The sequence below is a fragment of the Falco punctatus genome (assembly GCF_963210335.1).
Source record: "Falco punctatus genome assembly, chromosome: 2".
NCBI lineage: Eukaryota > Metazoa > Chordata > Aves > Falconiformes > Falconidae > Falco > Falco punctatus.
In genome coordinates, this window is record NC_137581.1 from 109,950,568 (window position 1) to 109,977,718 (window position 27,151).

The window sequence follows — 27,151 nt, forward strand, 5'->3', positions numbered from 1 at the left end:
AGGCATCTGGAGAAGATCAGTGCTAAGGTCAGGCTGTTACAGTGGGTGAATTTGTGCTCTGCCTGAATTACAGGCAGAGAACTTATGTTCTTCAGTGATTAGATTTGAGATGGACAAAACTCAGCCCTTTTCAACATGTCATTGCTCTACTAGTGTGCAAGTCATCAGGTATATACACCTTTATAAGAAAAAAAACAGCACTCAAGGTGGAAGATACATTGTGGTCTTTGCTTGAGGCTGAACTTTTTGGCTGTAAAAATTAAGAGTATTCCTGGAATAGGGAAGAAATAAGGGAAGAAGGAAAGAAGCGAAAAAGATATGCCAGCTTTATCTGTGAATTGTGAGGTTTGTTGGGGTGCAGGTCAGTTCTTTAAGACTACTCACGATTGATAGTAGAAAGGGATCTGGACTGAGCCTGCTCTATGCTTTGTTTACACATAAGGATAACTTACTGGGGTTTGAAAAGATGTTTTACTCTTGTCCTTCTTTTAAATATTTCTGTTTCCTTGGATACAGATAGCTACCCAAAGGGGCCTGAAATATTATAAAATCCAATTCGATGGACACTAAAGTTACAATTTCGAACCAAAATGACCTTATTTTAATAGAGTCCTCCACAACGTGCACCGTGAAGTTTGAGCTGTTATTCATCAGAGGGTATGAAGTACACTATTGCAAAGATACACTGATACAAATGAATGGTTATGAGAATTTTATGACCCACTCATTTCTTTAATATCTTAAGTAGGATGAAGCAATTGGCTGACTAATGAGATTTTAATGGGAGTAGTGGTCTGAGTGAGGGGAGTATAACTGTCTTCATTGAGTCTAAATCTGTCCTGCTTAGAAATTTACTGTCCTGAGAATTTTTCTTTTAGTACTGGAGAACTGGCACTGACAACATTACCAGTATATGTAATGGTTTGGAAAAGGCAATGACAGCAACAGAGAAAGTAATCTTCCCAAATGTGAGCATTGCTGGTGAGTGTTTTGAGGGGACCTGCATATTTTCAGGAACCGACTAGAATTTTCTTTTATCAGACCCCAGGACTTCAAATCTCTGTGGCTCAAAAGACAAATTTCATAAATAATTTCCAGCAGTTAGAGTACATAGCTTTCATTTTAATTTCCTACCAGAGATATGCAACATAATGTGGGAGCATAGTGAAATAAATCTTAGCTGTGTGGGCTTTTGTTTGTTTGTGTCCTCTAATATTATCTTTTAATTCACTCCAACTTTTTCCTATAATTTTTTTCCTTCCTTCTGATAGTAAGAGCTCTTCGCTTGAAGAGTTTACTTTTAGCTGATGTACCCTTTAAGAAATTTTTTTTTCTCTCTCTTTTTCCTTCTCATCCATTTCCTTCTGATTCTTCCTAGTCGGTTAGCAGACTAGCATAGTAACTACGTGTCTCACAGTTTATATTTGATTTCATTCCCCTTTTGGTCTAAAATTGCTTTCACAGATGTCTCTCTTTTTGCTATGTGTTTTGAAGTTTAACACCTTCAGGTCAATTAGGTCTCTTAGATTTATGTAGAGCTTTTTGTTACAGTAGCAGTACTACTCTAGCTGTTATGGTCTATAATATTTTGGCTGGAAATAGCATCTTAGACCACCCAATGTAGTCTGAAAGAAAACCTGCAGCTTATCAGGATACATGCGCTTCCTGTCTGAAAGAGAAACAGCAATCTTTAAAACTAAATACCATTTGAAAACAATTATTCTAACTTATTAGCTTATTCTAATTAATTAGCTGTGTTACTTAGACCATGGGATAATAGATAATTGGTGTTTGTGTCTGGATGGAGGCGTTAACCATGTCTTTACCTTTTTTCCTTACTTACAAGAAAGGGAGAGAGAGATTTTATCAACTGTGGGATGTTGTTGGTTAACAGAGGGAAATCGCAATGTTCCATAAGAGCAGTGCCTCTACTGAATACATAATTGTGAGTATCCTCCAGTGTTACGAATTCCTGTTTCCAGCTTGCGTGTGAATTAGTTCATCTTTTACAGGCTGTTTGGGAGCCTCCCTGGGAGGGTAGGAGACAGGGGTCTTTTTCCCTCACTGTGGGCAGGTCACATTTGATGCCTGTCATTTATTGGGGAGATTCATGTTAAACAGGAGCTGTTTGAGAAGTAGGAATTTCTGGGTAATATTTCTTAAGACTGAAACTTCCTCCAGCACGGGTTGTAACTTTTCAGGACTTTAATTTTTCTAAAATAAATAAATAAATAAATAAATAAATAAACAAACAAATAATTAAATATTTGTCCATAGGAGGTATTTTCCCTGAATACTGTTCTAGTCAAGTAAAAATCCTCTTTAGGTAGTTCAGTGGTATTACAGTGGTTTTGCTCAGAAAATATGGTGGTATTTAAAGGGATGACTCATATTATTTATATTGTTTATATTGAAAAATGAATTTATAATGACTAATTAGTGCAACTACTGCTGCTACTTTTTCAATAATGATATTGATAAGTAATCACTCTTGGTTCATAAGACACGTATTGAATTTTTTTCATCTGGTTGGAAAGATTGCCGGGTTTTGGAGGTAAAAATTAGTCCCGACAAACTCATGCTTCTTATCTGCCAAAGCTTAGAAAGGACAGGAGAGTCTTATAGAAGGCTCAGGGCTCCTCAGCCTAAATTGTTTGTGGTTTTTTTTTTCTGTCCTTAGAATGACAGTTTGAGTATAGACTCCTACTACCATAGGAGAGCAGGAGATACAGTACCTTTTTTAAGTTTGTTGTAGTGGATAATGTCAGTGCTGCTTGTCAGCCTCCTTGATGTAGTCTTTCTGGTTTAAGATTATGATCTCCTTTCTTTTGTCTCCTACTTTAATTACTATTTGATGGTTATAGACAGTATGGATTTTCTCTCTGAAAGATAACAACCTTTTTCTCTTCTATAGCCCTTTCTTCTCTGTAGTCAGAAAATATCTTTCTTTAAGATAGTCTGACTAATATATGCAGTAAAACTTAATTGTTTGCAACTTGTACGCAGCTTTGAAATTTCCTCTGTTTCAAATCTGAAGAGCTTGTGTGCCTGGAAGTCTATTTTCTTTTCTTGCTAAAGGATTTTTTTCCATAAATCTTGTCTTAGCTTGGGTGAGAATCCTTTTAAACCAGATCATTACCCTACATATGATATTAAAATGTGATTGAAATAGATTCAGGTACAGCCTGGCCATCATCAGTGCACTACATTTTTTGGCATGCCTTTAGGCCCACCCAATTCAAAATAAGACAGCAAAAATTCAGTGCAAGTTAGATGGCTTTGCATTAAGAAGAGTGACTTTAGGAAGTTGTTTAATTAGCACGTTATGGAATATAAGCCTTTCTTAATGAACTGGCAGCTCTGCCTAGGCAGCTAAAATCTTGACATCATCGTTTAGTAAGCTTAGTCAGATAAAGGTGGTGAAACCCAAAATACCTGTCCACATTTAGGAAAACCTAAACAATTTTAAAGAAGGACACAGATGCCTGAAATTGCACAGAGGATAAATTTAGGGCTTAAATTCCATGTTTTGAGTTTTAGAATTCCCAGTCCTCCTTGAAGTCTTGAAGAACAAAAATTTTGTTAAGTGAATGTTCCTAAGAATCTAATTTTTGTCTTTGTGTTCTTCCATAAACCAACACTGCTTTGGCAGAACTGAGTAGTTCAGTGTGTTTCATGGGTGCTGAGCTCAGCTACCTGAGTGGCATCAGAGCAATGCTCTTAGCAGTGTGCATTATATTGAATTATTTATTTATTTATTTATTTATTTATTTATTTATTTATTTATTTATTTTATGAATAAGGGTCAGGAGACAGCACAGCTCCATATCAGAAGGGAAAATGGAGGGGAAAATGAGTGTAGACTGTGCTGGCCTGCTGCTCCTACGGACCTGCTGACAAGAAGGGTGAAGGTGGCAGTGGCTCCGGTGGGAGCAGTCTGATCCTGTTCTTATGGCACCTCCTAAGCCTCTGGGGCTGCCCAGGGCTTGGTGCAGTGGGAGTAAGCTGTGGGGCCAGGGCCAATATGCATGGGCCCAGGGAAACGTTCTGTTGTAGGCCAGCACACCCCTTTCCTCCATGCAAAAATCTCAGGTCAGCCCAAACCATGACTTTCAGGCAGCAGCAGAAACAGAGGATCTGGAGCTGTTGGTGTTACACTGTCTGTGGGATTGCGTATTAGCTATAGTACGTAAACCAGTCCTTGGGGTCCTTGCAGTTATAGTCTTCCGCTCTCAGTAAGATGTATATCCTAATAACGAAAATAAAGGATTATGGGCTGTTTCCTCTACAGTAAGGTCAGGGCTTTACATTGTCAGTGGGGCATGAGCCCTGTAATTGAGCAGTAGTCCAGGAGATACAAAGTAGAATAAGGGCCACAAAGTCTGTAGCTCTTCCTTCTAATAGTTTTTTCCTATGTTAAATTAACAAGTTTTACATAGTAAGTACAAACGCACAAACAAAACACCTCAGACCATCTGGAGGAACAGAACTATTTCAAGAAAACAAAAAAAGACATCAAGAGTTACTTTCCTGGAGACAGTTACAGATATTACGAGTGACAGTATTTTGCAACAGAAGTAGCATGTCCCTCTGTTATTGGCAGTGGGGAAAAAAAACAAATGTCAACAAGAACTAATTAAAGGGAAAGGATTTACTTTATTTGCTAAACGGGCGAGAATAGAAGAGTTTATTTGACAACAGTTTGCCTTTGTACGGTCAGAAAGCTATCGATGTGCAGAGCCAGCAGTTATGGATGGGTGTTCACCAGGAGAGAGTACACTTATTTTTCAGGAAGTTTACGCCACTTACAATTACCTTTTCCACTTGCATGTGTTTTATTTGCCTTCAACCTTCCTTTCCTACCCAAAACAGGAAATCCCACAACAGAACTTTGGGTGACTGCAGATTTTTCTTCTTGATAATTACGTTCAAAACTGTAACACGTGTTCCTTTTTCTGTGGAATGACAGATTAAGAGATAGGAAATATTTCTTAAAAAAAATGGATTTATATTGTTGATAACTTTAACTCTAATTACTTGTTTAAAAATAATTTTAGTTTATGTAATGTATATCCAGCTTATATGACTGGTCTGGTCCCACTCTTGTTAGTGGGATCACTGTAATCTTCCAATCCATTTTTGTTTTGGCGCTCTGTTCATAGCTCTATTCAGCCTGTCAAACCTTTTGACAGCCAACTCTCAGCATCTGCCAAGCTGGCTATCTTTAATTTGAGGAAGGAAACACTGATAGAGATGGTTTTCTCTACAAGTGTTGATGATTTTCTCTAAAAGGATGAGTTCCAGACAGTGAGTCATGCATGTCTTTGGGAAGCAGTCTATACATCACGTTAGCTGATGGAAGTTCCTACATTATCAGAAGTAGGGTGAAACATAATGCTGCAAATATCAGTTTCTAGATATTTTTTTTTTTAACTCAAGTGAGCAAAGTCTGAATTGTATGTGATAATACACATACAATTCTACTATGGCTAATTAAATATGTCATCTTGCTTTAGGTAGATTTATTTCATGTTAGACTCTGATGTAGTTGATGTAAACTGGTTTTGATTCAATGGAGCTAATTTACATTGGTTAAGGATCTGGTCAATTATATTCTGATTATGTCATCTTGTAGGAGGAAAATAACAAGGAGTAAATTCATAACCTCATGTCTCATTAAGTACACCATCAAACATTAAAAAAAGTTCATTAAATAATAATTCTGTATAACTAAGCAAGCTTGGCTGTGGCTGAAGATACAGAATGCATGCATAATTGACAAGATAGGAAAACAAATTACAAAAAGGGCAAGTTCAGCATAACCTCAGGAATATGTTAAAATTCATTTAAACTCACCGTTGGGAGTTTTGGGAGAATGTCTTCATTTTTATCATGGAAATTAATACAGTTTGAGGAAATTAAGAGTACACTAAAATAACTCAGCCAAGAAAAAATTCCTCATATTGGCAAATGGACCTGCAAATAATCATGTACAATGACTACTATATAAATGTTTGCTGATGTGGTTCCACTTGTCACTTTCAGTATTTCCATATTGATAGACTGTTTGATATCTGATGAAAGGAAATTTTTGACTAGAATGTGCCTTTTTTAACCACAGATTATGAGAAATTAATATTTTATTGGAGAAGCATCAACATGTACTTGGTGATTATTTTAGGTGTCTTAGATGCCAAATGCAAATGCTTTTGTGAATAAGACTAGGAATAGTTAAGGACTTAAAATCAACCATCTTATCAGACTTTACTGAACTGTTGTCCAAAATTAGGCAAATGTATAAGAGACAGAATTTCTTTCCTGTACTTTATAGAAAGATACAATTCTGTATCCTTGGTCCTCATTTTTGGCTCGAGTTCTATTGTTCTATTTGTGCTCTCTGCCTAATGCCTGAAAACATTTCAGTACATTATTGTTAGTTTTTTTAAAAAAGTTTTAATTAGAAATAGTAATTGCAAAAAGCAAATTAATTAATTTTCAGAATTATAATCTAGCTATTTTATGGGTAGTATTCTCACTCATAGGTGTAAGTTATAACTTCTTCTCCATTGCATAGTCATGCCAACATGACTTGCTGGTTTATGTACGATACTATTTCTTCAGTATACTGCTCACCGTGCTGCCATAGGTGGAGCTTTGTTTGGACTGACAGGTCTGCTCTAAATCAGCCTGTATTATCCTAAACCTTGCCTTTTGTATACTTGATTAGATATGCAGGAAATAGTAGGGAATTACATAAATTTCCTAAGTCATTTAAAAGTGTGAGATTTGGTATCATAAAATAGCTAAAGTTTTGAAGGCTGCTTTTTTTTATAGCACAGATGTGTTTGTATTCTACACCTGTCACAAAGGACGGACCTGTGTATCTGTCACAAGTATCTGTTTGCTAATTATAAAGTGAATTTATATTTCAGCTGCAGTAGCAAATCTTTCTATCTGGATAGATACAGGAGTACACACTGCCCAGGGCAGTGTCCTTCTGAGGTGGAGCCCAAATCCTCTCCACCTGCTGCCACTTCAATCTAAATGACGGGCATGTTTATTCCTTCCTGGACCTGCTTTGCTCACTAGTGCGTCTCTTTTCTAGTCTTTTTTTTTTTTTTTTTTTCCTCCTTTCTTTCTTAATTAAATGGATATTTTTTTACCACTATAGATGTACTTATCCAATAATATCTGTGTGTAGTGATCAAAACAATGTGCAAATGTGTCTAATCAAACTAAATGGAGAACTAAGTTAAACAATGATTGAATTTTGGGGGAAGCATTGTACCAGCTAGATTTTAAACTGGCTTTTAATAATGTATTTCTAGTAGCGCTTTCTAAAGTCTGTCTCATGTTCTTCAGGCATATTGGGATTTTATGAATTGCCATAGACACATGAAATGTCATTTTCAATTATTTAGATCACTGACCTTTTCAGTATTTCTTCTTAAATAAACTCTGTGCCCATGATTTGAGTTTACTTTGTACTTTTTGTGCCATAATCTCTGCTGCAATATGGATAACAGAAGCCATGAATTCTTAGGTATGAGTTGTAACTTACAGGCCTGTGCATAAGATTGCAATTTGGAAAATCCTGACTTCATATCTGCCTTTGTTCTTGACATTTTTCCTGTAGCCTTGCTTAAAGATAGAGAATCATTTTTCTACTTGTATATCCTGAAACATTTTTTCTGGGACTGTGTTCATATATATCTTTATTGGACTAGCTGCACTGGTTTAACTAATGGTCCCCTAAATAAATGGAAATGGATTCCTGCTTAAAAGATCTTGCAGCTTAAAGAAAAGGGAAGTCATCTAAGGATACAGGCTGTGTGCCAGAACTTTGCATGAAAGCTGTTTGTTGGGCTTGTTTGGTCTTGTGTTTTGTGGTTTGGGTTTGGTTTTTTGCCTTTTTTAATTTTTTTTTTTTTTCCTAAGCCGTGACTGAAAAAATGCAAAGCAGGATTTCAGGGTTGTTAACTTTCCCATTTACAAAAGAGAAAACGGAGGCATAAGGAAGCCTGGTGACTGGCCCACTGCCACCAGCTGCATCAGTTGCTGGTGTAACAGCACTGACAGAGGTGCTGCACTTGGGAGCCAGACAAGGTATCTCTTTGGTCAGGATGCCATTGAGCTGAATGGTGTTTGCAGCTTCGATGAAGTTTGACTCCCTTTTTTTTTTCTTTTTTTTCTTGTGGGTTGTTTGTTTTTTTTCTCCATTTAGACACACAGACAAATTATTAATGATCTTATCCAGCCTACTGTCTTGCTGACACCAAGAAACAATAAAAATATGTAACCTTATATGCTCATCATCCTTCTTGAGAAAAGATTACATGTGGTAAAAGCAAACAGTTTTGCAGACAGCTGGAGTATGCCAGCCTTGGCAACTGGGGACCGTGTGCAATTTGGATGGATGTAGGAAAAAAAAATGTAGAGGGTTAATAAGAGGTTGTTAAAGCACAGCAGCAGGATAGGATGAAAGCAGGTGGGACTACAGAAGTTCATCTGGAGTCAAATATTCAAAACTGTTAACTATGAACTGTTAATATTATTTATAGACCAAAGTAGAATAGCGGTAATCAGGACACTGTAAATGTAAGAAGATAAATCACCAGAATGTAAAAGTAAGCAATTTCCTTCTAAATAAAAGTATTTTTTAAAAAGTAATTTGTGTTTTATTTGTCATTAAAGAATGAGAGGTGGTTTTTTTTTACTTCCACTTGCAAGGCCCAGTGGATAGAAAACATTAGCAGTAAGCAGCAAAAGCTTGAGGGGAAAAATGACCAATGTCACCTTTCAAGCCACAAAAGCTGCAGCAACTGAATTTTTATGTTGCTTCCCAGCTCACCACGATGACTTACAGTTAACATTTGCAGCACTGCGCTACTGAGAACTAAAGGCTTACTCAGCAGAAGTAACGTAAGGTGAATACATGGTGCTTGTTCATATGGGGTCAGCGTGAGCTGAAAATGCTTCATACCATGCCATCATCAATATTACTAGATAGCGAATGCAACCAAATGATAACAGGGCTAGCTATGACCTTGGTGTAAGTGACAAACACCTTACATTATAGCAGTTCACAAGTGGCAATAAGTAATAGGGCTCGCAGAGGTGGCCATCAAATATAAGTAATTAACTGAAGCAATGTAGAGAGAATACATGAGCCTGGGAAATGGTCCAAGAAAGAAGTATAAAAAAAAAACCCTCAGACAAACTGGAGGAAAAAGACATTTTTGTTTTAAGACAGGAGACTTATGAAGGTTGCTGATAGCATCCTGGACTGGCTGGGAAGTGGAGATAAGTTGGGTGAATGCTATATAAAAAAAAATAAATATCTTGCATGGCTTGGATAATATCACATTAGCAGAACTGGTATTTTCTTTCTTGTTCACAGGCGAAGCGTATAACAAAACGATACATACATCATGGGAGATGGAAGGGAAGGGCACATCCAGACTGAGGCTTAAAATGTAAATGTATCTGGGGCCAACATCATGTACTTAGAGTAAAAAATGATAACCTTAGCTTCCATTATCAATATTTGGGTTTTTTAATTCTTATTGTCACCACTGGGGAAGGAAGGGGATGAAGCTTGAAAACATCTCCAGCATGTAATTGAAGTAGTGATGTCTTCCTGAGTCAGCAGTTGAGGGGTGGGGAAATATAATTAAAAGAAAGACTATTCCAGTGCAGAGGTGTGTCAGAACTACAGGTCATGCAGAAAGCATTAGTCCTGCAGAGGCATTTCTAGAAATGGAGTGTGTCTTGCAGACTTTGCAAGCATGTACACCCTTATTAAAAGCATAAATTCAGAAGAAAGCTATTTCTGCTGGCTTTGTCTCTAACCATCTATTACTTTCAAAAGCTTTGAAATCCATGCTGTGATGGAAGCTCAACCTCCAAACTGCTTCAGTCTCTCACTGTGAGTGTGCTATCTTGCAAATATCAAAAGCCTTTTATATTGTCTCACAGTAGATCAAACTTTATTATCTGTCTTCACCATATTCAGCTTCCCACCTTTTCTGAGACCTGGGTGTTATAACATGAACAAAGAACATTTGCAGGTTCTTGCAACAGGGAAGAGCCACACACTGTACTGCTGTTAAACCCAAGACTTTATACCTCCATTTTGTGTACCCTCTGGAAAAGGCTTATGTTGAGAAATGGAAGGAAAATATAGCATACTTTTCCCCTCTCTTTGTGCTTTCCAGGGATGATCGAAAAATACAGCACATTGCTTCAGCACTTCAGGCAACCAAGGACTGGGGCAAATGATCAGAAAGTTGTAAGCAGCTCATTCATTTGCAATTGAGGAATTGCAAAAAATGAGGAATCTCCTTTTTATGGAAGACAGTAAGAATTTCTGTATGCACAGGGAAAGTTCACTGAACTCTTACACTGCTCTTCTGGGAATCCCTTAACTGGACAACAAAACAGGCAATAGTCCTCCTTTTTTTATGCTTTCCCCTTTCAATTTAGTAAGCAGAGGCAGTCCTGAGCAGGTGCTACGGAAAAGAAACAATTGCCTAAGATTGTCCCATAGCTCATATCAAAGGTGCCTCTGAAACTACATGACAAGCAGGGAGATTTGAAGGGGAGACAGAAATAGAACTTCTTCAGAGGCTACGGTTGGAGAGAGGTGACCCAGGGAACAGGATATCAGTTCATGATCACACAAAAACTGGTTTCCTTAACTGGAGCTGTGGACTTTTTCATCTATACCAGGAAATCAGATTTTCTTTTTAATCTGCACATGGATGTTTGCAAGTGTTCAATGTTTGCAAATTGGCCAGAATTTTGTAAGTACTCAGCATTCATTGTGCCAAGTCCATTTGTGAGTAGCTCCTTTCCCTACAGGCAAAACAGAAGTTGAGCCCTCTTGTAAGTCAAGCCCAGATACTTTCAAAAAGTAAAGGCAATTTTTGTTTGTATGTGCTAGCAGCACAATGACTTCAAATCCTACGAACAAGTGGAGCTTGGTGGTCTTCAGCCTGGCAATTCCAATGTGTGTCTTGAAGAAAGTAGAGAACAATAGTAGGGAGGTTGCTGGAGATCTTAGGTCTACATAGGAAGGTATTTAAGTCCTTTGTTTGCTCATTAACAGGTCTGATGACATTTGAGAAGCAGAAATAATTATGTGGTTGCCTTGCAAATCTTCACTTTTGGTTATATATTTTTAGCAGTCTATCAGTTATAAAAATGGATATGCACTGATAATAGCTTCCAATACTAATTGTTCAAAGACACTTTATCAACGAGTCAGTCACTTCTTAACGATATCTGAATCCTGCAGTGAAGGACAAATATTCAAAATCACTAAAGGATTTAAATAACACACTTCCAATGGACTCCAGAAAAAGGGATGTTTTTATAGGTATTTCAATGCTTTTGAAAATCTGATATTGAATTCCACTGTTTAGACATGTATAAAACACCTAAAGAAGTAAATTATATACAGTGTACCACATGCAATTTTAAGGTAAAGTCCATGAACAATTCTTGAGTGCTATCTACTTGCAGAATTATAAATAATCACATAAACATTGCTGTGTAACTTGCTTTTTTTACTGTGTATTCTGCAGTAGTTATAAATTTTTATTCCCATGTTTTTCCAAGAATGTACCATCTTTCAAAATGGTAAATAATCTTTTTTTCTTGAACAATATCCTAGCTGGAAACGACATTGAAAACAGTATAATTGTCCTTGTTCGTATCATATGTGGAATCATTCCTCTTTGCTTAGGTTTATAAATTGGCTTGTCATGTTGAATATTATTCCAGTAAAATTCTGTGGGAAACTTTGGAAACTCCCTTGGAAACCCTCTAAGTGAGAGCTGGTAAGTTTGCTGCAAGCACATGTTTTTCACTGGCTGCCTGTAATTTCCTGAATTCATGACGCTTTCTTACATTTTGGAAAGACTGGATAAAATTAAGTTTTCCTAAAATGGGTATATTTTTGTGGATGCATACATATGGTTGTTCCTAAGATAGGCACCTTTTTAGAAGAGAGAAGAAACCGTTTCACTGTGAAACCATCCAGAACAGTTGTTAGAACATATTTCCATCTACAGCTGATAGCCAGCTGGCAACGTCTCCCCGCTGGCTGCAGATACTTGCCAGAACTAAATGTGGGTTTGTTCTCCCGGCCTTCCAATTTTGCTCTATCTATTTTAATATTTTCTTTGTTTCCAGTACTTCAGAATCATCTACCTTGTGGCCTCAAATTTTTTTCTGCTGACATTTTTTCCTTTTAATATTTACTAGTGACCTATTTGATGGTCAGATTTTTCATACCAGAGAATTTCCTCTGCATCTGCGTTTGATTTACCCTCTCAAAGATGACATGTCTTCATTGACTGGCCCTTTGTAAGGCAGCTGTAATGTCACCCCACTGTTTTCTTTGAGACATATTACTGAGACCAAACAAGTGTTCTTCAACTAGATTGGAACATACGCACTTAAAATTTGACGCTTTATGGTGCACTTTCTATACATTAAATGTGAGCACATTTAATTAAGATTTTATGTCTGTTGAAATGTTTATCAACTTTTTCCCAAAATAATATCCTGCTTAACTCACCAGTATTGTTTAAAATATATTATTTACCTTTTACCAATGCTTTGGTAAATATAAATTATTTACATATATATATATATATATATATATATATATATATATATATACATTCTATACATTTTATATATATAATATATATGAAAAAATATATAAAAATATATATCTAATTTACAGAAATTGTGATATTTTTCCAGGATGCTGGACATTGCCATTACCATGTTAGAGCAAGAAGCATGAACAAGTATAGGGGACAAGTAAAACCAGATTTATTTATCTATCTATCTATCTATCTATCTATCTATCTATCTATCTATCTATCTATCTATTTATTTATTTATCTTCTATGACAAAACCCCAGGACTCTGGCTGCTGGTAGAAATTGCAGTTTTACAGTTTTTCCAGGGAAGTAAGTGTTAATACATGCTAACATTGGAATAACTTTGAGTGAGGTTTTTTTCCAAAGTATTTTCATTTTAAAACATTAAATAGCACTGCTCTACTAAACATAAATTTTATGTAATGCAAAAAGGTCCAGTTGTGCTACATACATATATTATTATTTTGTATTAAACCCCAAAATTGTAAATGTATTATGCAAATTATTTTGGTAAATTATGATTGTTTGGGTTTTTTTGCAGTGTGCATAACTGAAGAAAGTTTGAGTGAAAGTTTTTCATGTGTTGGGTATTATTTCACCCGACAACATTTTTATGATTCTAATTTTTAAAAAATTTGATCTTTTCAGTCTGATGCCCAATTATCGTAAAAGTTGTTTCATATATGTTTATATGCAGCAGGAACCAAAAAGACCGTATGAAGACCATGTCTAGAAGATGACTACAATCTATTTGCTTTATAGGGAGTTCCAGATTCTAACAGGTATGCCCTGTACCTGCTTGTTTTGTGGTTGGTTTTTGTTTTGTTTTTTTTTTTTGGCTAGAGTTTACCTTTCCTACGTGCTCTCAAACCTATTTAGTTGAAAATAACAGAAAATTAGAAAACTGTTTTTGTTAAAAATCCCACTGGATTTTCTATATGGTTCAAAATGGTACACGGGGTACAAAATGATGTAGCTCCACTGCATCATGGGCACAACAAGAGATGTGGTCAATGGCTCAATGTCCAAGTAGATACCAGTGATGAGTGGCATTCCTCAGGGGTCTGTACTGGGACCAGTGCTGTTCAACGTCTTTGTTGGTGACATGGACAGTGGGATTGAGTGCAAGTTTGCTGACCAGGCTGAGTGGTGTGGTTAACACGCTGGAGGGAAGGGATGCCATCCAGAGGGACCTTGACAGGCTTGAGAGGTGGGCCTAGCTGAACCTCAAGAAATTCAACAAGGCCAAGTGCAAGGTCCTGCACCTGGGTTGGGAGCAACACCCAGTTCTAATACAGGCTGAGTGGAGAATGGATTAAGGTCAGCCCTGAGGAGAAGGACTTGGGGGTGCTGGTGGACAAGAAGGTCAAATGACCCAGCAATGTGCACTTGCATCCCAGAAAGCCAGCTGTATCCTGGGCTACATCTATATCCTGGGCTGCAACTAAAAAAGTGCGACCAGCAAGTTGAAGGAGGTGATTCTCTCCCTCTTCTCCACTTTCATGAGACCCCACCCGAAGTACTGCATTCAGCTCTAGGGCCCCCAACATCAAAAGGATATGGCCCTGTTGGAATGAGTCCAGAAGAGAGCCATGAAGATCATCAGAGGACTGGAGCACCTCTCCTCTAATGACAGGCTGAGAGAGTTGGGGTTGTTCATGTTGGAGAGGAGAAGGCTCTGGGGAGACCTTAGAGCAGCCTTCCAGTACCTAAAAGGGGGCCTACAAGAAGGCTGGGGAGGGAGTTTTTAAAAAGGCATGCAGTGGTACGGCAAGGGGAAATGACTTTAAACTGAAATTAGATTTAGATTAGATATGAGGAAGAAATTCTTTACTGTGAGTGTGGCCAGACACTGGAACAGGTTGCCCAGGGAAGCTGTGGATGCCCCATCCCTGGAAGTATTCAAATCCAGGCTGGATGGGGCTTTGAGCAACCTGGTCCAGTGGAAGGTGTTCCTGCCCATGCCAGGGGGTTGGAACTAGATGATCTTTAAGGTCCCTTCCAGCCCAAACCATTCTATGATTCCACGATTCTACAAAATAACCCAAAGTATGATGGTGAAGGAGGAAAGAAAGAAAAGGCTCGGACAACTTCTTCATTAATTGAAACGTAACACAAGCCAGACTACAAATAAGTGTTCAGACAAAAACAATGTGGGTTTTTCCTTACTTTTTGCAGTCACTTTTACCTGTCTTTAAACATATGACAGCTTTTACTCAGGGGTATGTTTGCAATGCATTTGGACTGCCAGCAAACAGTGAGCTCTGAACAATCTGGTTCAACATTAGACCTCTTAAGAAATAAGTCGGACAAATCCTAACTGAGTAACTTGACCGATTTGACCTTTGTGCTCAGTTGAATGAAGACCTCTATACTGTGACCCATGAACATGCACTAGGAAGCTCAGCACTCACTATGTTGGATGGCAACTGAGCCACGAGTGGTCAAGGATTCCTGCTTTCCCATAATGTGTCCCATAAGCCTCGGCCTCTTTTCTCGCTCCTGTGAGTACATTGGAAAATGCAGCCTTGATCAGAGCAACACATTTGTCCTGGTCTGGAGGCTTCAGCTGGAGCTCCTTTCTGTCCCCTCTTCCAGTACACATCCCTCTTTGCCCCACATCTGCAGAGGTCTGGCATGGTGAGGCATAATATACACGTAACTGCAAAAATTACACCATTTATTGGGTTGACTTCCCTAGTCTCCAGGTAGGATGGTTTAATTTTTTCACAATGGAGTGGCTAAGCATTATCATGCTATGGTAATATATGTGTATAAGACCTACTTGAAAACTGATCCAAGACAAATTCTTTGAGCTTTGGCTGACTTCATGGAGATCTCCTAGTTGTCCAGGACTGGTTTTTTGGTAGCTTTGTTGTTGGTACTGCCTTATACCTTGAATATGCGGAGGGCTGCTTCACAAACCCACATTTATTGTATAACATGACACTGAATATGTGCTGCCCTTGCACAGGGGCATGGAGGGCTAACATGGAAGGCAGGCACTGAGGGAGAGATCATCAAACTTGGTGTCGCCAGACCCGACCCTGGACAGTTTGAAAATGGCAGGTTAGAGCAAAACAGGGGCCAAATCAAACTAGTGCTGTAAACATGTGTGGGAGCTTTCACTTATGCTCTCTCTGTAGACCAACATCATCTCTAGCTCCAAACATCAGACCTGTGCTTTCTTATAAGTTTGTGACACTTTGGTGTTCACCCATGAGGGCATGGAACAGGCACATGCTCAGGAAGATGAGAATAATTATAAACATTTGAAATCTGCTTGCCAAAAATGAAAGAAAGAGGAAAGCATGTTCACTACAAAGACTTCATAGTGTGTTATTGAAATTAATGCTAAGGTTTACTCAGCTCTTATCCATTATGTTTGGCTTGTTTTGAGTAGTGATGATTACATGACACTGATGCATGGACTAATATTATAATAGATTTTTAATTGAACTGAGGAAAATACTTGTGGGGTCAAAGTTTTTAATAAATGAGCAGATTAAATGTCCCATGAAAGATACCATATGTTTTTTTAAAATCTGAAAATTAGTTGCAAAGTCACAGTTAATTTAATTATATGGTTTCTCTGTCTTGGGATAATAAAGTAGACTGAGAATTATAATAGAGAATGAAATCTTTGCTGTGAGAGGCATTTTGAAAATGAAATGGCAGGGGGGTGGATTAGATGATCTTCAAGGTCCCTTCCAACACAAACCATTCTGTGGTTCTGTGTGAAATGTTTGGTTAAGCTGCTTTTAAATTACTTTACTTGTATTCATGAGGATATTATTTTAAAGTTAATGTATTTAGGTCTTAACACAATAATGACTGGTGGCATGTCATCTTCTGTGTTGTACCTTCTTGTTATGCTGACTATCTCAGTCTTTATGCATGCAAATTTTGCTCACACTAAAGTGAAGATACTGTTGTAAACACATGGGAGGCAAAAATTTTGGGCCACTGATCGGGTTTCCTCTTTACACATACACTGGGCAACCTTTATAACCAGTACTACAAGTGTGACTGTTGTAGAACATGTTCGTAAGAAAGCAGTTGCCTTCCAAAACAGCCTTAATTTCTTGACCAATAATGTATTCTGATAATAATTATTCATTTCTATGTAATTTGGCTCATAATTTTTGAAATTTTTAAATGTCCATTCCTCTTTCCAACATGGTGCTGTTTACTGGCTGTGATCACTGCCACCATTTCTCTTCTCTTCCGTTTTTTTTTTTTTTTTTTAATGTGTGCAAATGCTATACCTGCATTGGCTTTCTTCTTTCCACATGAATGATATATAAAGCTAAGTCTTTGAATCATTAATTTGGATACCTGTGAACAGCATGGACTACAGTTTATCTTGTAGTTAACATCCATGTTATAACTTGTATAAGTAATTAAATAAGGTTATTCACAGAAACAAATGCTCTCTATAGTAGTGAATATTCTGCTTTAGTGACGCAATGAAATCAGAAGTCTATTCAGCAGCAAAGTCAGTCACTGATAAGAACGAAGGCTGGTTTTGATTGCATTTTTTTCAAGTATAGTGTAAAAAAAATCTTTCAGAAGTATGGGTTTTTTTCCATTCTGTTCAAGTAACTTTCTTGAAGGCATACACTTGGTGAAATGTTTTATATTCTCCTGAAAATGGATAATATTTTTATAGTGTCTGGAACAAATTAAACTCAGAAAATTTATTACTAATTGGTAAATAAATGAATATAATAATAGAAATTTAACTAATTAGAAATGTTTAATGAAAAATATATTTTAAAAATTAGTTTCATAAAAGTAGATGGAGAAAATGTAAAGTAAAAATAAAAATTCACTGATCAGCAAAATCAAAGATCTTATTGTTCATTCTTTTCTTTGTTAACAGCTTGATGAAGTCAGTATCTTTGCAATCAGAATAATCAGAATCTTTAATCTCTGATTTCTTATAACAAAATGAAATGATAGGGAAAGGCTTGAAATTATGTAATGTTTCAACACTTACTGAATAGAAAAATATCTGGTTTGAAACAGTGAATACCCAGAGGAGAGTGTAGTAGATAACCTGAATCATTAAACCATATTATTGAGAGAGATTTAATTTTTTTTCATATCTCCTCCTCTTTTGAGGGTCAGAAGTGTTTCTCTAGACTTGTGATACTGCCTTGTATTAGGCAATTTCTGCCTCAAACTAGCTTTTCTTTTTCAAATGAATGTTTTTAGATACTTTCAGTTGGAAGTGTACATAGTAGGCTAGTATAGTTAATCTTACTGATCATAATTATGGTGAAATATTTCCTATTTCTTGTCATAGTATTATGTTATGCAGCATAGTTCCCTTTATGCCATAGAAGTTTCTATGTATAAAACAATTCTTGCTGATCTAAATGACTGCTACTGAGGATTAAAAAGTATTGTATAGGAGGTAAAGGAACTGGAATGTTCCTCTGTGGAAAATGGTTTCATTAGATAGATAACTCTTCCTTTTTTCCTCCTCCAAAAATTTCTCACTGAAAACAAAATTTTGCTGACAGGTTGATTAGCATAGGAAAACAGTTTGTTTTTTTACTTCTGCACCCTGGGATAGAAATTAATCTCACCTACCTTTTGCTTGAATCTCAGTTCTCTGAAAACTATACTCTGGAAAATGTTAATACTAAGCCCATAAAAATTGAAAGATGACATTAAAAATTTCAAAACCTTTTTGCATGAAGCTGGTTGGTTAGAAACCTAGGGAAAATAGTTTTAAAAGTAATAAATTTAAAGGAGCATTTTGACCATTTTGACATGATTGATAGAGCATTGTGTTCAGTTAGGGAGAAAAGCATAATAGCCTTGTGTCCCAGTGCTCTGAGGCATAGGTGTATCCAGCCCAGTTATGTCATAGAATTGGAAGGCCCAAGTTTCCTATGGGCTGTAAAAATCTGACCTCAATTACTGAGCTGACTTTGACCATAGTCTTGTGGTGGGGAGCCTAGCTTTATAACTGCAATGCTCGGTCTTACTCAGAGAGTGCAGGACATGTTATATACATTTGCTTTGTAAACACCTTCATTTTGTAACATTTTTTTAAGCCATAAAACTGAAATAAAAGCAGTTTTTAGTCAGTGGGTCTTCAGTTCTGCACATCTTTTAATCTTGTGGGTAATGACTGTGACCGTTCTGACATTAAACACAATCTTGGGTTTGATGCATGCCATTGGCAGTAGCTAGAAAGCTGAAAGTATATTTAAATTGACCAAAAATAGCTAACTAGTTTTTTCACTGCGAAATACTGTTTTTTTTATAATAGCTGAAATCAAAGAGAACCGTGGGCACTTGTTCCTACCCCTGGGTGGTCACTGACTTTGAATGAGAAAGGAAGAATGTTCAAATACTGATTAGAAGCAAGTAAATGTGATGGAAAAATGAGAAAGTCAGTGGAAGAAAATTGAAAAAAAAATTTTTTTTAAGATACCATGTGTCAATAATGTCAAAATGTTTGATATTACAACAGTATGAGAAACAGAATTTTTATTTGGGTTACTAAATATATAATAATTTTATGGTATGCCTAATGTAAATCATACTTAAATCCTTGGTTTAAAATACAACAAAATGAACGAACAATAAAAATGTAATACTTTAGCAAAGAAAAAACCACACCTTTCTTTCATTCCAAATCAATTTAAGTATTTATTACATCTGACTGTAACTGTTGATAGCAGGAAGGAAGATCACCCTTTCTGATATGATGCGTTTGCTGTTATTGCTTCTTCCTACTCATGGTTTTTGCTTTGCTTAAATTAGACTTTGTGATGATTCAGACTGTAGATCTCTGCAGGTGAATAATTCTTAAAGAATCTGTGGGGTTCACGTGCATTTCTTAACGAGTCATACATGACAGCAAGCGCTCTGCCTATCATACAATGTAAATACTCAGAATAATCTATGGAGCAAATAAACCCAAACTGGATAACAATAAAAAAGAGGCAATCGATATTATAAATAATCACTGAAGAAGAAAGGTGCGCTGGGGAAATTACCAGGGCTGGAACAACTCAGTTATCACAAACAGTGAGGGACGAGGGAGGAAGGAAGTTCAAGCAGAAGTTTCTCAGCTGAAGAACAAAATAGGACAAGCTGATGAGAGGGAGAACAAGGGGGGCTTTATCCCTCGATAAAGACACATGATCTTGACTGAAAAAGAAGTAATGGTGAAGAAACGTACCATAAAGATCAGAGATTCTGATTTCTGGACTTCTGCATGTACAGAAACGGAGGGATCTGATCTCTGACCAGCTGCATGTATGAAAGAGATTGGGAGTCAGTGGCTGACAGGGACAGTTGTGTTCTCCTCTGGGCTGTTGTCCCCTCCAAGCTGCAGGGAGACTCTGTTAGACTTTTCATGCAGCAGGTCCATTTGCTGCCTGTAACTCCTCTGTTATTAGAGTGAGAATTTAGTCAGAAGCACCTGCTTTTTAAGTTTCTGATCCTGAAAACATGAACACAAGGGTAACTTTCTGCAGGAGACCTGTCCCAGAGGAGCAGTACTTTTGAAATTAAATGCATACCTAAAATTTTTTCTTGTGAACAAGGATTTGTGAGTAGAAAAGAGGTATTATTTTCCTGTAATTCTAAGATGAAACACTATCAATCTGGATGAGGTAAAAATTCTTCCATTTTCCTTTGTGTATGTATGTAGATACACCCTCTAACCATAATGCCCCAATCCTAAGAAAGTTGTAAAGTCTTCTGGGTCTTCTTTTTCCCTCTTCTCTAGCCCTCCTGGTTCAAATAATAAAATTACAATTATTGATAGTAAGGCAGGAAGACAATGACAGACTACCAAAAAGAAAGGTATCTAAAGCATATATAGCATTTGCCTGAAATGTATTTGTTAAAACATGCTTTGACTAGAAGCACCCTATGTTTTTTGATTTTTCTTCAGGTTTTATATTTTTCCTTTCCCTTTAAATCCGCTGTTTTTTATTCATTGTCTGTGGAAATTGTCTTAGTGGATCATGATGATGAGCAAGCACTTCAATATATTAACCATCAAATACACTTAGAGTTTAGTGTACGCTATTCACACAGTCCTTTAAATGCAGAATAACGGAGAAAATGCAGATTTCTGTGGTACTTCAAAATATTTTAATATTGAGCTTATATCACTTAGAGGTGTAGTGTTTTTATTAGGCATGTGATCAGCTGTGAATCTAGGATTACCTTTTTTTTTTTTTTTTTTTTTTTCATATAACTAAATTTTATGGAGAAGGTTCAATTTCATCAGTCTATTCAAAAAGCAAATTGAAAAACAAGAAATAACATCTCATAGGTTACCTGCATGGTTGGAACATACTAAAGCCATTATATGATGTTTGCTTCTGGATGTAACAGGGTAACTAATAACAGTAGCAGTTCATCATTTTGTGTACAAACTGTTACTATCATACTTGGACATACTCAGCTGGTGCATTTCATAAATATTTGCTGATAGCTTTAGGCAAATGCTACAGTAAGCATCACTTTGAAGCATTTTAAGCAGATGTTCTGGTGGTAGCACATTTCAAATCCTGTAATAAAGTTAAAATGCATAGGAAATTGCATGGTTAAGTGTATTCATAATTTTCACTCTCCCTTTCCCTTTTATATAACTTTTCTTTCATGAACACCCTACTGATTTTTCACAGGATCCTGTATTCACTTAGTCTGTCCATGCCAAGAAGCCAAGGTAGGACTTCTGCTCTCCTTGGTGCGCCCCACGGTAGTGATCCCTGTGATGCCCGATACTGTTGTGCATGTGTTCTGCATCCCACCATATCCATACATACTGGTTTTCTTCTGCCTGCCACTTTTGCCCAGTGGCTGGCTGGGATGCATCTGGATTGCACACATGAACCTAGAAACTAGAAACGGATTCTGGGTGTAGCAATTCAGATGTATGTGGGAAGTTCAGGATTTCATTCCAAGCACTTGAATAGACTGTGCGGTTGTGACCACCTGTTTCTGTTGTCCTCACTAAATGACACTTGTTACGTCTCTGCCTATTCCAGCCACCTTCCCTTTCTACCACTTTCCTGCTGGCTTTGCAGCACAGAAAACTCTTGTCCTTTGATACCAATTCTTCTGTGGCCCCATGTCCACAAGTAGTAAACCAAAAGGCCCCTTGTTGTGCTCTGCAGTGTGTGCTCTTCCTTCTAAGGTTCTTCATCTCAGTCCTTTATTCCTGATTTTTGCACCTAAGCTACTTGTCTTGATAGACCCATTATTGCCTCCCCCCCCTTTTTTTTTTCCCCCTGGCCTAGGTCCTTGTTCAAGTATTGTTTGAATGCCTTTCACACGTAAACCTAATTTTCTGCTTTGCCAATTACTACCTTTTTCCCCCCCTCAGTTTCCTATATTTACCAGATCCATGGATCTTTTCTGAGTTATCTCCCATTTTTTCACACCAGCTACCAATCCTATTTTTCTTCTGATAGTTCCCATCCTAACCCCATTTTTTTTTTCTTTGTTTACTTTAAAATATGGGCAACCACTTTTCTCTCTTCTTACCTAAAGACTGTGGAGTATTTTACATTGATATATAAATATATATTTATATTGATATATAAAAGTATATCAAAATGCAATTTTTGCAAGTGAGGCTGGCTGTTAGTCTCTCTTGTATAAGGATATTAATTTCTCAGATGACTTGGGGATGCAGAGAACGTAAGAAGATTCCCAGTAAATATCATGGTGTTTTTCTGTTTATTCCATTTATCATATTTTAGTTATGTAAACCAGTATTACTTGCGAAGAAAATAAGAACTTCACAAGTTTGAAGCAACTGGTACAAGTGTATTGCTTGTTCCTGCCCTTTCTGTTTCATGTAGTGGTACGTGAGCTTCCAAAGCGTATCCTTTTTTCTTTCTAAGTGTGGAGGACTGATGGTAGCAGCCTCAGATTTACCAGCATTAGGGCGACAGACTCAGCAGTGCTAGGAGGCTGAGGCAGCTTTCCTGTGCATTTCCAATTAATCTCAGCAGGTTGTCTCTTTGTGGCAGGATAACATATAAAGTGCACCATAAGATTGTAGCACTTTCACTTCTACAGATGGGAATGAAAATACTTGTGTCTGTATTGCAGATACATAGCTAGATGGAGCTTGCCTATAGTCTTTTATACATGCATGTATTTTGAATATTCTGGAGTGTACAACTTTCTCAGCTTGAAGAACCCATTAATTGTTTTGAAAATCAAAAAGAAAACCTGTGCACATACTGGAAAAATAGTGAGTTCCTATGAGTCAGAGCAGACTAAATGGTTATTCCTAAACTTACCATAGCAGACTGGCTTCTTTTCTGTTTGGCACATCTATTATTGATATGCTGCTTGTGCAGGACGTTATTCTTATAGATACGTGAATGAATTGTATTATGGTACCAGAACTGCTCGTACGTGTCCTACCCCTGATGATGAGTAAATGAAAACATTGATTTCTGTTACTGCTGAAGAAGGGCTAGTAGGTTTACTCACACACAGAGTCCTTCTTACAGTTTCCGTAAATGATTAATTATCACAACCTGATATTTTTTTTAGACAGAAGGCTTCATTAATCAAGACTCCTAAACTATCAAAGTCGCCATTGAATGATAGTTTATTATAATAGATTGTATTTCTTATAGAGTGATACTGTTCTGTAGGCATTTTGAATTGCAAATGAATAGCTGCACATCTTTCGGATCTGTTAATGCATGCCAGATCAGAGCCAAATAGCCACTAGCTACACAGATACAGTGTGACATTTCTGAATTCTGTTGTTTTCTTCTAGAATCATATTTGCAGAAGTGAAAGCAGTTAACACAGCAAACATTTTTCTTAATGGTTATATCAGCTGTACCAAAATCCTTTTTATATAAAGGCATAAATATTTTCCTTAACTTTCGTATGATGTTTAGAAAAATGCATACATTATACCTGTTTAATAAGCCAAAATTCAGTTGTTATATGTTTATATGTTCTATATATTCTTTCATATATGATTCAACCCTTTTCTTAGCATTTACTTGCCAGTGATTTAGATTTAAAAAATCGTGTTTCCTCCTCAAATCTGCTTATTTGCATAATATATATATTTATCTATAGGTAACTACCTAAAGCTTAACATATTGGTGTTCTGACAGATTTTTAAAAAAACTAATCCCAGATGAAAACGTTACTTTCAGTCATTTTAAAAAAAATAATTTAAACCTTTCTTTGCTATTAACAAGTATGTACTTACTGCACATAGAAAAAAAAATCATTTCTATGAATCACTGCATATTCATTAGTGAAAGATGATCCTATGGTCTCATTTGGCCATGAAAATGTGTAGTAGGTGATGAAGCTTTAAAAGTGAAAACAAGATATTCCATTCAATAGGTAAACTCCAGGCTCCGGTACGGTGGTAAGATAGATATTCTTGCTGCTAACAGCAGGAAACCTTTGATGTGTTCTCTGGCAGTTCAGTACAAATGGTCCTTACAAGAACGCTGATAGAATTGAAAACTAACTAGAGGAGTCAGCCTCTGAAACATATCTCCTTACAATCCTGGTTTGGCAATCGAAGTATGGTATTTTAAAAACAAAGAAATAAGTCAAACCAGCCGATTCTATCTTACCAGTTATAAAATGAATACTTCTCCAGTAGATATTATTAAGTTCTTTTTGGAAGAAGTGTTGACATTTAAGTGTAAAAATCATTGAGGCTTTTGAATATTGAAACTATAATCTATGTAAAAACTAGTTTTTCGAAAGGTGATTTGTTTTCAGAGAGGGCAAGAAATTAAGATTCATATTTCTCACAAAATCTAAAGATTTTTTAGAACTGTATTCATAATATTTCATTTATATAGTTCTTAGGAGGGGAAAAAAAAGCATTTCAAATAAAAACAACTCCAATTTTGTGTGTGTGTGTGTATATGTCAACTTTCTAAAATGCATAGAAAGATTTTGGTTTTCTCTATGATAATGTTAACCTGCGTCTCCATGTACTTCCCTAATATTTCCCAACACATACTGAGCATCTCTTATGCATGTCACTCACTGTATGCCATGTTCAATCCAAGCAGGCTTCCCAATATATGTAATGGCCAGCTTCCTCCCCTTATGTAGACCGATAACAAGTCTCTCAGGCACCGTGATACATATATTTCAGCCAAGGAGAAGCCAAACAATACTTTCTAAAAATGCTATCGTAGATTAATGAAAAACTAGGTACCTGGCTGCAGCTGAATTTTTTCTTCAAGCTACAAAATAATTTTGCTAGTCTTTTCTAACAGAAAAGCTGTACATGTGACCGTGCTTGCTGTGGTACCTGGCTCCCTGGCCCCAAAAGCTGATGGAAAGATTCAGGCTGAGAAACAGGATTTGTGGCTGGACTGAAAGCAGGGCAAGGAGGGAGGTGAGTCTCTAGTTTCCAGAGACCTCAGCTGCTGTGAACGGATAAACTGGTAATCTGGATCTTTGCAGAGCTTCGCTCTCACAGCGTGTTTAGGTGTGCATGCACAAGCAGGGCTTGGGCAAACAACATCATCAGCTGGGCTTCTTATCCCAAAGACAGGGTGGGAGGAGGGAGATAGCAGGATCTTCTGGTCTGTCGCCTGCTGAGCCGGAGAAGGTACCAGCACTGGGGAGCTGCAGCATCCCTGCAGCATGAGGGGTTTCTAGGGGAAGCATCCCTGACTGCAGGAGGTGAGGGCAGATGGAAAGCTCCCGGGTGGAGATCAGGTTATGGGGTTGTAACATTTTTGTTTGCCATTATGGAAGTTGACTAATGCAGGGGTGAAAGACTGCTCTCTCTGTTTCCACCTGTATCCTAGGATGCATCAAAAGAACTGTGGCCAGCAGGTGGAGGGAAATGATTCTGCCCCTCTGCTCCGCTCTGGTGAGACCTGAGCTGGAGTGCTGTGTCCAGCTCTGGAGTGCTCTGCACAGGAAAGACACGGACCTGTTGGAGTAGGTCCAGAGGAGGCCCTCAAAAATGATCAGAGGGCTGGAGCAGCTCCCCTATGAAGACAGGCTGAGAGAGTTGGGGTTGTTCAGCCTGGAGAAGAGAAGGCTCTGGGGAGACCTTATTGCAGCCTTTCAGTTCTAAAGGGGGCTTATAAGAAAGATGGGAACAAACATTTTAGCAGGGCCTGTTGCAATAGAACAAAGGGTAATGCTTTTAAACTAAAAGAAGGTAGGTTTAGACTAGGTATAACTAAGAAATTCTTTATTATGAGGGTTGGGGAAACAATAGAACAGGTTGCCCAGAAAGGTGGGAGATGACCCATCCCTGGAAATATTCAGGGTTGGGTTGGATGGGGGCTCTGAGCAACCTGATCTAGTTGAAGATGTCCCTGCTCATTGCAGGGGGTGTTGGACTAGATGCCTTTTAAAGGTTCCTTTATGGGGGACCGTTCTATGATTCCTTTCAAATACAAATGCAAGCTTGAGTCAGAGCAATGTGCTTTATATTCTGTAGAATACATTATTTTTATTTATGCATTTCCTGGCTGCAGAACCATACAAATGGAATGGCTTGGATAATTTATTTGAAGGATAACTTATATACACTATTTCTAATTTATAAATGATTACATTGTACAGATAGCAAAAAGAGGCCATAACCTAGCTGCTTGCAGTGAAAATTGAACCTTGAAATAAAATACAGATGTACTCTTATCCTCAGGGAAAGCTTTGGGTCCCATGAATACTACAATGCATAAGGATGTTTTACTGAGAAAAATAGAAATTATCCTTTCCAGGGAAGAACCACAAGATTCCAGTCTTTCTTTTTTATAAAATTCTATATAGAATGGAGAGAACAAGAAGATATTGATGTGAATTGCACTAATTCTTGAAATAATCACTGCATTTAAATTGAAGTGTTTTCAAGAAGCTTGAGACTGCTCCTGATTGTCAGAGGTGAGGCCTTCTCAATTACCTCAAGTGCTAGTGACCTACACAGCAAGGAGGAGGAGCCTTGGCTTTGATGACCACTTATGAAAGAGGTTTATCATAGATGGGGAATGATCCTGGGTTTGAAAAGTACAGATATTGGAGACAAATTGCCTCCATCAGATAAAGGAGTAATACTGGTTAAATTCCCCACCCCCACGGTTATCTGGATTGTTTTTATATGGCTGGAATGACTGGAATGATAATGATTACTAGACAATATAACCTGTTTTATTTAACTACAGACTTTTTTTTTGTTTTTCTCTTTCTGAAATTATTCAGGCTTTTGCATAAAATACAACTTACAACATCTATTCTGAAGAAAAATTGTTGAAATGTGGGTACCAGTTAGAGTAAGAAATTTAGCTATTCTTTTTACTTCAATAAGGATTTGAAAATTTGTCCATGAAATGAATATTTATTAGAAACAGAGGGAAGAATGAGCAAACAGAACATGCATCTGAAAGTTTGGAAGCTTATCTAATAACAAACTCATGTGTCAGCAATTCTGGCTGATGAAAAATTTTTAC